Below are 12,898 nucleotides of genomic sequence, written 5' to 3'. Positions count from 1 at the left end.
GTACGTATGGAGTCACGTGGTTTTCAGGAAGCCAAACAAACAGAAGCCCAGTAGGCTAACGCTACAAGTACACGGGATGGAGTCGGGCTTAAGTTAAGTTCGCCAAACTTTCACCCGACATTAAGTAAACTCTTGGCGGGTTCCAGATGGGCTTTCACCCGCTGTCCTCCCTGGTTCTCACGATTTCAGGAGAGGATGCTTTCAGTGCTTTTTTCTGGTAGCCAAGCCACAGGCTAACACTAGCGGCTAACAGCGGCTACAAATGAACATGATGGAGTCGGATAGCGGCTCTAACCTTTTCGAAACGGCTGGAATTAATGAGTGGACTGGGAACGGACTTCATGTAGCAATCATTATGTCGCGTTATTTGGTGTGTGACTTCTCTGAAAGCTTTCATGATGGTAAAGCTCTCAACATGAAGTATAATCCAACAGTGAAGCCTACATATTGTAAATGCAGCTAATCTGCACAATCTGCCACTTCCAGCATAGTCCCGGTTTTGGTTTCTTCATCACTAGAGCCTCAGCGACAAGTTCTGACCTATGCTATACTCGACCAGCAGAGCGACGCAACCTTTATTCTAGAAGATCTGCTCGACGACCTCAATGTAGAGTCAGCCCAACCAACAACGCTAAAACTTAGCACCATGACTGCCGTTGACACTGTCTTACCAAGTAAATATGTCAGTGGGCTGCAGGTTCGAGCACTCCTTTCCGCAAAGCCTATCCAAATAAACCAAGCCTTCTCACGGAGCTTTATTCCCGTGGATAAGTCATACATCCCGACAAAAGAGACAGCCCAGCAGTGCTGTCACCTACAGCATTTGACAAACCAGATACCGACACTCCAAGATTGTGAGGTAGGACTGCTAATTGGATCGAACTGCCCAGCAGCACTAGCCCCAATTGAATCTGTCATAGGTGGAGGAGACAAACCGTTTGCACAGTGGACAGAGCTCGGTTGGAGCATTGTAGGACCATCCAATCTGCATAACAAAAAACAAGGAAGCACCAGCTACGTCCACAGAATTGCTGTAAAAGAAATCCCAACCTCACCAGTCATGGACAAATTGAAAGCCCTTAGATTAGCGCTAGATTTTAGCGAGAGAAACTGTGAGAAGTATATGTCACAAGATGTTAACTTAAGACAGTTCCTCAGCAAGAAAATTAGGCAAAAGGATAGACACTTAGAGATGCCTCTACCTTTCAAAAATTATTCTCCATCATCTCTTTCAAACAACAAGAAGCTTGCCACCATCCCACTTCAATGTCGGAAGAGGAAGCTGAAGTCTGACGCCCTCCCAAGTGACTTGAGATCACGGTGGGAGAAGTGGAAACGCGGCCTCGAGAAGCTACAAGAAGTTGTATTTCCACAATGCTATCACCCACAGAACTTCAGCGCCATCATTAGAACTGGGCTGCATCACTTGGCCGATGCCAGCTGCAAAGGCTATGGTGACCCCAAAGTTAAGGTAACTCTAGCATGTGATACTAAGCCCAACGATAGTGTAGACCTCCTCAACCATCTAAGTCGGATCTCTTTGTTGATGAAACTCTTGAAAGTAGTCACAAGAATCAAGAGACTAGAGTCCAAAGAACCACACACAGAGCTGGTGACTGTCACAGAAACAGACAGAGCTGCTAAAATCATCCTCAAGCTCGTCCAGCAGCAAGCCTTTCCCAAGGAGCTTAAGATGATCCAGAGGAGAATATCTACCAAGTCCAAGAACTCTTTCCCGTCTCGACCCAATCCTGCGGAAAAATCTACTCTGTGATGGTGGAAGATTAAAGAAGTAAACACTGAGTCTGGAACGAAAACGCCCTATCATCCTTCCAAAGGACAGCAATGTCATCAAGCTGATTCTTGCCCACTACCATGTCAAGACCTGCCATCAAAGACGAGGACAAACCTAGATGGAACGCAGGGCCAATGGGCTCTGGGTTATTGGTGGGAGCAGACTTGTGGCCAAGCTCATCCAACTCTCTGTGCAAGGCAGAAAACGAAGGGACCGCCTCATGAAGCTCACTACCAGACAGAAATCGTTCAGACCCCGTCGCAATCTCCAAATGGATGATGAAAATCTCCCAATATACCAATGGCTACTAGGAAGAGTGGTCGAAGCCATTCAAGGAGGTGATGGATTAGTTAGAAGAGCTATCCAAACTGGAGAGCACAAATTGAGAATTCAGGATCATTCATCCGAACCTTCGATTATAGAGAGGCCAATTCAAAAGTTAGTGCTTCTCCTCGAGAGCGAATAGAACTGTTACCTCACTCACACTTATTAAGCTCGAGCGTTTACGTCACAGCAGCACGGGATCGTGCGAGATTTGCGACAATGCAGCCATTGAGGAAGCACGTCTGCATCACGGGAAATTTAAACTTAACGGCAAATACAATTGAACTACGAGTGCCAAAGATGGAAAAATGTAGGGGAAACTTGCCAGTTCGACACAGAGACAAACTTGTTACCACGGCGAAGGACAGATATGTGAGCAATTTTAAGGATGTGAACAATGTTGACCCTCACGAGCAAGCCGAACACAAATGGAATAAAGATGTCGACAAGCTTCCACCACTACGCGAAATGGACATCATGCTGTATTTAGTGTTTGGTGTATGTTACTACACTCATCAGCAATTCCGAAACTACAAATCGCTACAAAGCTACGAACAGTTTTGCTGCGGATGGGTGCAGGATCTGCACATTATGACCATAGCAAACGGCAACACCATCTTTCTAGCAAAGGTAGGCATTGTGTGTTTACATTAGTCTGTGACCACGGATGTACAAAGTTTTTGTAGCAGAAAATGTAGCCTGTGTACAAATTCTTTGCCACTCTCTCACGTCAAAATATTACAGCTTTTTTATTTAGCAACGATAGGAATTATGTCTTATGAAGACAATGCACATGTATGCATGCTAGTTGTTTAGCTGTAGCTATAGCTAACAACAGGCCGACTTAGGGCGTAAAGTTACTGAAATTTGCGTAGACAAACGAAATTAACTTACCGGAGTGGAAGTGCATAGAGCAAACTCAGTGTGTAACTGGAGAATCAAACGTTATGCCCTTCCTTCTGATCGAGGCCACCCATGCCATTCTTCGATGTTTGGTAAGTTCAGATATGACCTTTCCCTCGCCTTTTCTCCAAGTAGGGATCCGGAAGAAACTCAATGGTGTTCCGTCGAGCTGTACATTCTCCTTTCTATTCGATCGGTTGTTGCAATTCTTTACCGCACAATAATTTCCACCATTTTTAAAGAGCGACCTGTGTTGAAATGCCTCATTGTTTATGTTTCTCGCTTCCATAATGGCGATAGCGGCGGAAACCTCGCGAGTGCCACGTCATACGCTCGAGCCTAATTAGCGTAAAAGTACAAGGTAAAATCCGTTGCAGATTAGAGTTTAAAATCCTGCATGAAGCATTTAAATTGTTCAAAGCAGGATTTGGTGGGAGTGTAAATGCAGCTAATCTGCATTCCAATGTAATATAATTTAATATAATGTTTAAAGGTTCAAAGGTTAATTTGTTTTGAATGTAATTATTCACATATGTCTGCTTGTTCATTCTGTATCATTATTTCGTGCAATTCCCATAAGCGCCATAGGGTGGCAACGTTGCGCAGGCTTGCCTAGTTTATCTGCGCGAAGTAAAAGTAGTGAGGAGGAAGGCAAGGCAAAAGCTTCAGAATAGTGACGGGAAAAGTCGTTCACCTGTGGAAACGAATCAATTCCGGCTCGTTCAGTAAAAAGATTCGTTCAAACAAATCGTTCAACGAATCGTTCGCCCTCCTCATCCCCCCCACCCACAACCGCCCAAATGAATCGTTCGGTCAGTGAACGGGAAGTGACGTTGCCGAACGAATCACCAAAAGACCGCTTAGCATATATAACTGAACAGGAAGGCTTGGTCCCTCCCCCTCTTGCACAGTACACAGGCTTTTCATTGGCCGCTCTCTTCGTAGATTCAGAAGTGAGTGACAGACTGTGTTTTTCTGTCTTTTTTTTTCACTGCCTCGTCTCTGCAGCCCAGCCGCTGCAGCAATGAGAATTTCCGCGTCTATCATATTTCTATGGGATCAAAGCCATGGCTTGTGCTTGCTTCACTTTGATATAGGAAACGGTTAAACATTTCCCCTTTTTTTAAGCACAAACTTTTTCAATCATGCTAAATTACGTGTACGCGCCCTTCCGTATTCGTAGTTTAAATGCGTGTTTACGTGAGCTGGCTGCTCGTGAAAGCCATTTGATATACCACCAAATCATTTCGGCTGAAGAACAAATAAATGTGGAATTTAAATAAACTGTCTTCAGCTATTTTTTCCGCTTGAGTGAGATTTATTGCACACAAATAAGAAAATATAAAAAATATTAATAGATAATCAATTTATTATGTATATTAATAAATATTAAATCAGCATTATAAATAAAATGTATTATTATTATTATTATTATTTGGCTTCTCTGACGCGAAAATAAATAAATAAAACAACACTCGAAAAAATATTACCTAAAAATCGTGCTGAAATGTCATTTTTGCACTGGTATTAATATATAAATAATCCCATCAACTCCACGCAGTCATCCCCTCCCGATCTCAGATCGCCAAATGCTGACGAAAAGAGAATCGTTTGCTCTTTACAATGTAACCATTCCACTCTCATTGGTATGTTAAGAAAATGGAGACATACATCCTACATCCCCGCGTTTAATTTTTGGACGCTTTAGTCGCACAGGATGGACTGATGGACTCAACGTTAATTAATTTGCGCCCCAACCCGACAAGCTGTGACACGGAAAAAAAAAAAAAACTCGGAAAAATATGTCATGAAACTACCGTTTCATAGCAAATCAGTATTATGGTGATCATACTAAATAGTCATTTTCCATGGGCACAGATTAGATAAATTTCGCTGCCATGAAGTCCAGCTAGTCTCTTGACAGCTTTCTCGCCCGCCCCTGCGACGTATCCATAGCTCAGCCTTATCGCCTTGTAGCTACTGGCGAAAGTTTTAACGTACTGTAAAGTGGATACAATGTCGTCATATGTGGTCTCGAGTCTGTTGAGAAAAGCACAGTAAACTTTGTTCACTGTGTTTATGTGGTGATTTTTGTGCATTTGAGTAGCATATGATAGGCTCAACATGAAAGAATATGTGATAAAGCCCTTCCCTTTCAGTCCTTAGCTCGTTCACTGCCGCAGCGCTGCTGTGTGACTGCCGGTGTAGGCTGACTATAAATTAGCGTAGCAGTCTAGCAGAACGAATCATCTAAGCATTCTCGGTAGGACGGAGAGTCAGTGAACGGGAAGTGACATAACTCAGTCTTGCCCCCTGCCTGCATGCTGGCTGCTTATTGGCCACACGTGAAAGTGAGTGACAGACGCCCTGATTCTGTTTCCGCTCCCTCCCCTGCCCGCGATAAGGCTGGCGTCTGATTGGTCGTGTGCTATGTCAGTAGAAGCTGCCGCTTGCTGAACGCCCTCCCACGCAGATAACAAGGCAAGCCCCAACTTCATAGAACGAATCAGTGCAGAAGATGATTATTTCGGTCTCGTTCACCCAAACAATTCGTTCAAAAAGAACGAATCGTTCACGACCGATACAACACTACTTCAGAATGCGGGAGGCACCGCTCGTTGCGGCCGTACGTTGCACAAGGCGGCAAAAAAGAAAGTTCTAGAGGCGAAAGAAGAGATAAATAATAAATCTATAATAGTTCAAGGTAACCATGTTTAATCAATATAACATATTTTGTCGCTATTGTGTCACATTAGGTGCTCTATTTATTTGTTCAAGTACATTTTTGCCTGCTTTTTGTTTGTCTAATGGCGCCCATTGTACATTTTCTCAGAGTGTCCATTAAAGCTGCAGACCCAGTTCACATTGTTTTTAGCACCCTTGGTCGGCGGAATAAGGTATTAGATAGTGTATTATTATTGAATATTTTATGTTATTTACTTTGTGAATGTATAGTTTTGTTTGCCCATAATATCTTTGTATGTAAAATTGTCTAGTTTTCACGGTGCACCAGGTGAACCAGGTGCTTATGGTGCGAACGAGAGTGGAGAGAAAAATAAAAGAAACTGGAGCATCAGTCGAGAGTACTTCGTTTTTTTTTGTTTTTTTTTGGACCGAGGGACAGCTACACATATAATATGACAGTTTAATGGCCACAGCTATTTTTCTGTATGTGTTTGCTTTATTCTGCCATCATAAAATCTTAAATGTTTCATTGGCATCAGAGCAATACAGCTTTAATCGGGTTGTGTCTGTGTGGGTGTGCATGTATTAAAAATGTTCTGGGGAAAAAAAAATCTGAAACCTTGACGTAAACACTTGTGTTGAATAATTACGTCGCAGCAGCCATTACCAATAAGTTGTCTGAAGTGTACTGTTAAAGCTGCAAGTCATTAATGTTAGAATGACATGTTTGCACAGTCATCATTGATTTATATAATGTTGTACATTTTTCAAGTCATACAAGCTGTTACAAATGTTCACACTAGAATTCTTATTGTTTACAAGATTTTTTTAAATACTTAATATAATACTTTTAATTAGGGCTGCAGCTATCGAATATTTTAGTAATTGTCAAGTTCAAAATTAGATCCTTAGGTAGACATTGTAAAATTACCCAAAAATAAGGAGAGAAGACACTCAGTTTTCTTGGCCAAGGAGGTCAAACATGTGGCTCATTAGCCACCAAGATTGATCTCAAGGAAAAAAAACCCTCCTTGGTATTTTATTTAGGGGTTTTCCCTGAACAAAATGGGCGTCGCCCTGAGGGAGGGGAAAGCAAGCTGGCGACACCCATGTGGTTTTTTATTGGCTATGTGTGTGCATGTAGGTGGAATTTAAGTGATACACGTGTGTGGAGCAAGAGCTTATGTAAACAATCAAAACAATCATATAAACAGTCAAAATAATATATAAGCAGTCAAAATAATGCAGACACTCTTAGTTATGCAACGTTAAACAATCAGCAGAATAGTCCAAACACTTCCAGTTGTGCACCGCTGTGGCCCTGGAAGATGTCCTCGGATGGAAAATCGTCCTCGAAGGGCTAGGCGAAAGTCCAAACCCCAGGTGCTGGGGTTGTCTGGAAGGTCCAGTTACGCAACGGCGCGGCCATGAAGCCACTCCGACCCTCTTTCTACACTTTGTAACACTTAAGCATTATACTACAATCTGGTATAGCAAGCAATGATCATTTACTGGTTATATATGTAAGAAAAATATGGCAATATGTATTATTTATGGTATATATGAGCATAAGCATAACTAGAAGTAAGAAGAATATGGCAGTATGTATTATTTATGGTATATATGAGCATAAGCAAATATTCAATCAACCAACCAAGGAAACATTTAATGAATCAAACCCCGATAATTATCTTAACAGTAATTGAGTAATCGACTGAAAATTCTATCGATTAATCGAGTAATCGGATAAAAGAAATATATTTTTAGGTGAAGAGCAATTATAAATATACATGAGAAAACAAGACATTTCATCTAATCTTGAACCATTTTCAGTCAATCAATGTCTTTATTTTCAATGTATATTGTTGAAAACAGCCAACAATTGCATCTCAGATGTAACTAGAATAAAAAAAAGACTAATTCACTGCTTTCACTCAAAAAACCTTTTGATCTTATTAATATTTTATATATACACTTATATATACCTAAAAATGCTGTTACGCTTGATAACACACATCACTTAAAAGATTTTTTTCCCACGTGTTTCAATTGAATTTCTATTTGTGTCAAGCCATTTTTGAGTTCTAGTTAAGTTTTAAGTTAGTCTAAACTGTAAGTCCTGATAGAATTTTGAGTTTTGCAGTGTTAAAAATAAATGTATGATACAGGCTGTATTGGAGCACATTAAGGACCAGTGCTACTTGGTGTTTTATCCAGCAATGACTACTGAGCTAAAATTGATAGTTAGCTTTATTGAGTTTTTATTTTACACCCTCATCACTCCACAACGCTATGTTATGTTAAAGCCTGTATGTAAGACGCGTTAGCCACGCATCGAAAGTGGTCATATTTAATAGAAACCTAGCCCTCCGCAGGGCTAACGTTACTTGAGCTAGTGAAAGTAACGTTAATCTTATTTATTAGCGCTTAGCGCTCTTTATTAGTGCTTAGCGCTGTACTGCTTTAAGATGGCGGCTGTTTACTAACGCTGCCCAGACGCGGCCGAGTCTGTCATTTTGCATCTAGTTCAACATACATGTGAGCTCTATGAGACTCATCAGACGCTACCTGCTACCAACGTAGCATAGTGTGGGCTAGTATTTAGCATCGTCGGCGTCGTTTGGAGCGGCTGTCGGCTGCAGTGTTTTTGTTTTGTTTTTTTTGCTTCTTCCTCTACGCCCGTGACATCAGCGCGTTGTCCCGCATTAAAAGTAGTCCGAGCAAAACGCAATGCTTAGAGCTGTCAAAAACAACCGATTACTCGAGGTGAATAAAATTACTCGGATCAGTTTTTAAACTCGAGTTGCTCGAGTATTCGTTTCAGCTCTACTTTTAATACTTAATGTTTAGACTGCATGTGTAATTGTTAAATTGAAAGCTGGTAAATAAATTTAACGAGAAATGGTTAATTTGTATTCCATGCATTTATTCAAATTTTCAAATTATATAACAGTCCGCTTGGGCGAATTTATCGTCATTTATCGTTATCGAGGTAAATCTGCTCAATTTATCGTGATACGTATTTAAGGCCATATCGCCCAGCCCTATTTCGAAGTATGTGGGATTAACTCCAGAAATTGCTATTTATATGAAGAACATGACATGCTTTTATTTTGAAATGTTGGCTAAACCGCTAACTTCAGCTTTACACTCCGCAAAAAAAAGCACTTTTTGTAATTGCATGTAGTGTTAGTAATAGATTTTTTTGGTCATTTTTTTCGTTTGCAAATGCTGCTAAACAGCGATTTTTCATGTTTGAAGTGTCACCTTTTAACCGCAAGTTTGCTTTCACGAGACGACTGCCAATGTTTTATAACAGGCTAAAGTAAGTTGCCTTTTTCCCCCATTCACCTCAGTGTAGCAGTGCTAACGTTACAGTGTTTAATATAGATGTGTTTTCTTATTTTGTATGTCTGAACTTTAATTCTACAGCGTGTTGATAAGAGAAAGGAACTGGAGTCTCATATGCCATCAGCATGCACGCACCAATGTATGCACGCACGCGCGCAGCGATAAAAGCCAGCCGTGAAAATGACCGGCCTCATTTTTTTTTGCTGTGCGATAAATGGACTCATTGCATATCGTGACAGGCTTAGTAACTTCAATAAAACATGTCGTCAGTTAGTTAGATGGCCTTACAAACTGGGTGACGGCGCTTTAGGTGCAGCCAAGCTTGGCATTGAAGAGACAGGACAAAAGAGTGTACCCTCCTTTGTTTCTTTGACATAAGTCAATGTTTTGGACACGCTGGTGCGCTTTTTTGGCTTTGTGCCACTTTCCCCGCTTGCATACAGAGCGTCCGACATTCTGAACTTTCCACGCATACATTTTATTAACCCTTCATTAACCGTTGACGGGATGTTTTGCTCGTCGACGGATTTACGTCATCGATGACGTCGACTATGCCGACTAGTCGGGACAGCTCTAATGTGCATTGTCTTCATAAGACATAATTCCTGTCGTTTATAAATGTAAAAACTATAACATGTTGCCGTGAGATAGTGGCAAAGAATTTGTACACAGGCTACATTGTCTGCAACAAATCTGTTTTCTAAAACACAGCATTTATGTGTCACTTAACTATCACAGCTCAGCACAGCACAAATTCAGATGTTCATGACAATGAAAATGTAAACACACATTGCCTACCTTTGCAAGAATGATGGCGTTGCCGTTTGCTACCGTAATAATGTGCAGGCCCTGCACCGATCCGCAGCAAAACTGTTCGTAGCTTTGTAGCGATTTGCAGTTTCGGAATTGCTGATGAATGTAGTAATTTACACCAAACACTAAATACAGCATGATGTCAATTTAGCGTAGTGGGTGAAGCTTGTCGACATCTTTATTCAATTTGTGTTCGGCTTGCTCGTAAGGGTCAACATTGTTCACATCCTTATGTTTGCTCACATATCTGTCCTTCGCTGTGGTAACAAGTTTGTCTCTGTATCGAACTGGCAGGTTTTCCTTACTTTTTTCCATCTTTGGCACTCGTAGTTGAATTGTATTTGCCGTTAAGTTTAAATGTCCCGTGAGGCAGACGTGCTTCCAATATGGCTGCGTTGTCGCAAATTTCGAATGATCCCGTGTTGCTGTGACGTAAACGCTCGAGCCTAATAAAAGTTTACAATCATCGGCAGCGCAACGATGCAAACCCAAATGGGATTTTACAGATTACGCCAGTACAAATCTCGGACAGAAGTCAACAGTTGCCATTATATACAGTGCCTTGCAGAAGTATTCGGCCCCCTTGAATCTTGCAACCTTTCGCCACATTTCAGGCTTCAAACATAAAGATATGAAATTTAATTTTTTTGTCAAGAATCAACAACAAGTGGGACACAATCGTGAAGTGGAACAACATTTATTGGATAATTTAAACTTTTTTAACAAATAAAAAACTGAAAAGTGGGGCGTGCAATATTATTCGGCCCCTTTACTTTCAGTGCAGCAAACTCACTCCAGAAGTTCAGTGAGGATCTCCGAATGATCCAATGTTGTCCTAAATGACCGATGATGATAAATAGAATCCACCTGTGTGTAATCAAGTCTCCTTATAAATGCACCTGCTCTGTGATAGTCTCAGGGTTCTGTTTAAAGTGCAGAGAGCATTATGAAAACCAATGAACACACCAGGCAGGTCCGAGAAACTGTTGTGGAGAAGTTTAAATCCGGATTTGGATACAAAAAGATTTCCCAAGCTTTAAACATCTCAAGGAGCACTGTGCAAGCCATCATATTGAAATGGAAGGAGCATCAGACCACTGCAAATCTACCAAGACCCGGCCGTCCTTCCAAACTTTCTTCTCAAACAAGGAGAAAACTGATCAGAGATGCAGCCAAGAGGCCCATAATCACTCTGGATGAACTGCAGAGATCTACAGCTGAGGTGGGAGAGTCTGTCCATAGGACAACAATCAGTCGTACACTGCACAAATCTGGCCTTTATGGAAGAGTGGCAAGAAGAAAGCCATTTCTCAAAGATATCCATAAAAAGTCTCGTTTAAAGTTTGCCACAAGCCACCTGGGAGACACACCAAACATGTGGAAGAAGGTGCTCTGGTCAGATGAAACCAAAATTGAACTTTTTGGCCACAATGCAAAACGATATGTTTGGCGTAAAAGCAACACAGCTCATCACCCTGAACACACCATCCCCACTGTCAAACATGGTGGTGGCAGCATCATGGTATGGGCCTGCTTTTCTTCAGCAGGGACAGGGAAGATGGTTAAAATTGACGGGAAGATGGATGCAGCCAAATACAGGAACATTCTGGAAGAAAACCTGTTGGTATCCGCACGAGACCTGAGACTGGGACGGAGATTTATCTTCCAACAGGACAATGATCCAAAACATAAAGCCAAATCTACAATGGAATGGTTCAAAAATAAACGTATCCAGGTGTTAGAATGGCCATGTCAAAGTCCAGACCTGAATCCAATCGAGAATCTGTGGAAAGAACTGAAGACTGCTGTTCACAAACACTCTCCATCCAACCTCACTGAGCTCGAGTTGTTTTGCAAGGAAGAATGGGCAAGAATGTCAGTCTCTCGATGTGCAAAACTGATAGAAACATACCCCAAGCGACTTGCAGCTGTAATTGGAGCAAAAGGTGGCGCTACAAAGTATTAACGCAAGGGGGCCGAATAATATTGCACGCCCCACTTTTCAGTTTTTTATTTGTTAAAAAAGTTTAAATTATCCAATAAATTTTGTTCCACTTCACGATTGTGTCCCACTTGTTGTTGATTCTTGACAAAAAAATCAACATTTTATATCTTTATGTTTGAAGCCTGAAATGTGGCGAAAGGTTGCAAGGTTCAAGGGGGCCGAATACTTTTGCAAGGCACTGTATATCTATAAATTATACAGTATGTAAATACAGTTTATATCGAGAATGTCCGTCTTTATGTACATATACATATATTCATACACACAGTGCTGGCCAAAAGTATTGGCATCCCTGCAATTCTGTCAGATAATGCTCAATTTCTCCCAGAAAATGTTTGCAATTACAAATGCTTTGGTAGTAATGTATTCATTTTATTTTGCTTGCAATGTAAAAACACAAAAGAGAATGAAGAAAAAAAAAAATCATTAGCATTTTACAGAGAACTCCAAAATGGGCCAGACAAAAGTATTGGCACCTTCCGCCTAATACTTGGCTACTTTTAGACAAAATAACTGCGAACAACCGTTTCCGGTGTCCACCAATGAGTTTCTTACAATGCTCTGCTGGAATTTTAGACCATTGTTCTTTGGCCAACTGCTCCAGCTCCCTGAGATTTGAAGGGTGCCTTCTCCACACTGCCATTTTCAGATCTCTCCACAGGTGTTCTATGGGATTCAGGTCTGGACTCTTTGCTGGCCACTTTAGACGTTTCCAGTGCTTTCTGTCAAACCATTTTCTAGTGCTTTTTGAAGTGTGTTTTGGGTCATTGTCCTGCTGGAAGACTCTCTGAGGGAGACCCATCTTCCTCACACTGGGCCCTACATTATGCTGCAAAATTTGTCTCAGTGTTCATAATGCCATGCACACGGTCAAGCAGTCCAGTGCCACAGGAAGCAAAGCAACCCCAAAACATCAGGGAACCTCCGCCATGTTTGACTGTGGGGACCGTGTTCTCTACTTCGAAGGTCTCGTTGTTTTCCCAGTAAACTCTTATGTTGATGTCTTTTCCCAAGAAGCTCTA

The sequence above is a fragment of the Corythoichthys intestinalis genome, unplaced genomic scaffold (assembly GCF_030265065.1).
Source record: "Corythoichthys intestinalis isolate RoL2023-P3 unplaced genomic scaffold, ASM3026506v1 HiC_scaffold_23, whole genome shotgun sequence".
Taxonomy (NCBI): domain Eukaryota; kingdom Metazoa; phylum Chordata; class Actinopteri; order Syngnathiformes; family Syngnathidae; genus Corythoichthys; species Corythoichthys intestinalis.
Note: the sequence above shows the minus strand (reverse complement) of the source record.